The sequence below is a fragment of the Tenrec ecaudatus genome, chromosome 3 (assembly GCF_050624435.1).
Source record: "Tenrec ecaudatus isolate mTenEca1 chromosome 3, mTenEca1.hap1, whole genome shotgun sequence".
NCBI classification, from domain to species: domain Eukaryota; kingdom Metazoa; phylum Chordata; class Mammalia; order Afrosoricida; family Tenrecidae; genus Tenrec; species Tenrec ecaudatus.
In genome coordinates, this window is record NC_134532.1 from 116,371,085 (window position 1) to 116,374,524 (window position 3,440).

At 38.2% G+C, this 3,440-nt stretch overlaps 1 pseudogene; it reads left to right on the forward strand.

Moving 5' to 3' along the window:
- The first annotated feature begins 2,454 nt into the window (after positions 1 to 2,454).
- Positions 2,455 to 2,915, forward strand: LOC142443522 (large ribosomal subunit protein uL23-like; annotated as a pseudogene).
- Positions 2,916 to 3,440: the final 525 nt, after the last annotated feature.

Sequence of the window (3,440 nt, forward strand, 5' to 3'; positions counted from 1 at the left end):
TGGTGATTTATTAAGATATGTTTACCAGGATATGGAGTCCCTATAGCCATTCCACAGATGAAAGCCAAATGATATACTGTTGCTAAAGTAGATTTAATCAACAGGAACCCAGGCTTGAGGTAAGAAGAGAGAAGCAGAGACTTAAGTACTGGTGATGTTGCAATGAGAAACATTTGATGACTTTTAACTGACCTTAAAAGCCTTTTAAAATGTGCTGTCCAGATTCCAGAGTTCCATTCTCACTGAGATATGCTGGTGTTAAATGGAGTGCAGCTGCAAGATCCAACGCACTAAGAGCGTTCATGGTTGGAGCCCAGAATGCATCCTTTTGAAGGAATCAGACGCGATTTTATCTATAAATTTTGTGGCTCTAGATGAATTCTACAGGTCAGATCAGAGCAATTACATGACTAGGTTGCACATATGGAGACTTTTTTTCACATTGAGATTTTTCTGTTATAGTTGCTTCCTGTCTTTAAGGCTATCTTCCAACTCTTGACAGAAGTGAATGAAATGTTGCCTCATCCTATGTCATCTCATGATCTGTCACAGATCAGACAATAGGGCTTTCATTAACAAATTATAGAAAGTATATTGCTAAATCTTCTTTCCTACTACACCTTATTGTGGTACATCCTTTGAAGTCTGTTCAACATCATAGCAACCTACTGACCTCCACTGAGGGTCAAGTGTAGGTTCTCCATGAGGTCCATTGGTTGCGATTTGAACCCAAGACTTTTACACGGAAGGTGAAAATTCTATCAATAAACCATCACTGGCCCCTCTCTATGATGACTTTTTGTATAATATCATTCATAGAACCTTATGTGATGAAACATAATCTATTGAAAATTTCAATGAGTGATCTACATACCACAGAAACAAAAGGTAATGTATATAGGCACCCATGTATTATATAATACATATAATATAGATCATATATCAATATATTACATGTATATGTACATATATTAGATATACAAATCAATAAGCACAATATGTATTAGGTGTATATAAAGGGACTTAAAAAGTTTGTGGAAGATTTTCATTAGTTTTCAACTCCATTTTTTTCATAAGTATTCTGAAGCCTTGACTATAACACATACATATATAATTATATATTCTTGCATTTGTCGCTCGGGTGGGCAGACCACTCAGTCCAGTTTTCAATAGATGTTTAAACTTCTCATCACAGACATGTTTCCATGGCTGTAGTTGAACTGTAGATGGATGTAGTTGGACTGTGAGAGAGGCAGGGCTACTATGCTTCATTTGGTTAAATGGCATTCCTTTAACTGTTACAGAGTAGAACTTAAAAAAAAATCATTTTATTGGGGGCTCTTACAGCTCCTATGACAATCCACACATCAATTATATCAGGCACATTTGTACATATGTTGCCATTATCATTTCCAAAACATTTTCTTTCTACTTGAGCCCATATTATCAGCTCTTTTCTCTCCTCCCTCCCCCACCCTCCCACTCTCGTGCACCCTTGATAATTTATAAATTATTTTTAGTTCCTTTTTTTACACTGTCTGCGGTCTCTCTTTACCCATTTATCTGTTATTTGTCCCCCTTGGGATGGGTGGGGTTGTATGTTGATCATTGAAATTGGTTCCCCTTTCTCCCTCCCTCCTCTCCTCCCCCACTTTCATGGTATGGCTACTCTCATTATTGGTCCTGATGCGTTCATCTGTCCTGGATTTTGTGTGCTGAGAACTCTTATCTGACCCAGTGCACATGCTTCAGTCTAGGCTGATTTGTAAGATAGAACTGGGGTCATGATAGTGGGTGAAGGAGGAAGCATGAAAGTACTAGAGGAATGTTGTGGGCTTCATTGGTGCTATACTGCACCCTGGATTACTTGTTCCTTCCTTGTGACCCTTCTTTGGAGGATGTTCAATTGTCTACAGATGGACTTTGGATCTCCATTCCAATCCCTCTCAATACATCGAAATGGTGATTTGATTTGGGTCTTCTGATACCTGATCCCATCATGATCACATGGGTTGGCATGCTTCTTCTGAGTGGGCCTTGTTGCTTCCCTGATAAGATGGTCACTTGTTTAATTTAAAGCCTTTAAGACCCCTGACACTATATCTTGTAATAGCTGGGCACCACCAGCTTTCTTCACCACATTATCTTATGCACCCATTTTGTCTTCAGCAAATGTGTCAGAAAGGCAAGTCTCACAGAATGCCAGGTTATTTGAACAAAGTGCTCTTGCAGTGAGTGAGGACTTGAGTAGAAGCCCAATATCCATGCTGCAGGACTTAGTTGTCCTCCTTGCCCCCTTTCCTCCTTTTCTTACTTACCGGTTAATCTGTTTGTTCTCTTTGGGTAGACATGTTCAGAAACTGGTTAAGCCTCAAAAACTATACAATATTTGACAAAACCAAATAAAATGAGAGGCTCATTGCTGTAAAGAAAGAACTAGCCCTTTTCACAAAAATGGTGCTGAAGGTGAAGAAGGAAGCTCCTGCCTCTCCCAAAACAGAAGCCAAAGGAAAGGCTTTAAAAGTCAAGAAGGCTGTGCTGAAAACATCCACAGCCACACAAAAAAAGAAGATCCGCACGTCACCCACCTTCTGGCGGCCCAAGACCTTGAGACTAAGAAGGTAGCCCAAATACCCTCCGAAGAGCGCTCCCAAGAGAAATAAACTGGACCATTATGCCATCATCAAGTTCCCCTTAACCACAGAGTTAAAGAAGAAGATAACAATACATTTGTGATCATTGTGGATGTCCAAGCCAACAAACACCAGAACAAACAAACTGTGAAGAAGCTCTATGACATTGACATAGCAAAGGTCAACACCTTGATCAGGCCTGATGGTGAGGACAAGGCATAAATTCGACTGGCTCCTGACTATGATGCTTTAGATGTTGCCAACAAAATTGGAACGATCTAAAGTGAGCCCAGGTGGCTAATACTAAATATAAACTTTTTCAATATATATTAAAAAAAGAAAGAACTAAAGTCTAGGTCTATGACTCTTGAATGCACATTTAATGCAATACTAGGTTATAGTTACTATTGTGTGTCATCAAGTCAATCTTGATTCACACCCTACAGAAACAGAGTTGAATCATCCCATTATATTACACATTAAAATGAATCAATTTTTTAAATGATAGAATCTAATTTCAGGAAGGACTCAAATGCTAGGATGCAATCTAGGCAGTTTAGAACATTTTTCTAGGAAAGAACATTTACAGGTATTCTTTATTTTGTGACTTTTTATGGGTATACTCAGATTAGCTTTACTTAAAAATACTTCTCATTAAAAAGCTATTTCAATATTTTTGCTACACCACATAAGCTACTTTTTAAAAAAGTACCATGGGTTCTCTTGAAGTGTGTTGGCCCTTTATGTAGAATTATATAATACAAATAATGAAGGATTTTCAAAACACTTGTATTCAGGTAAGAAAAG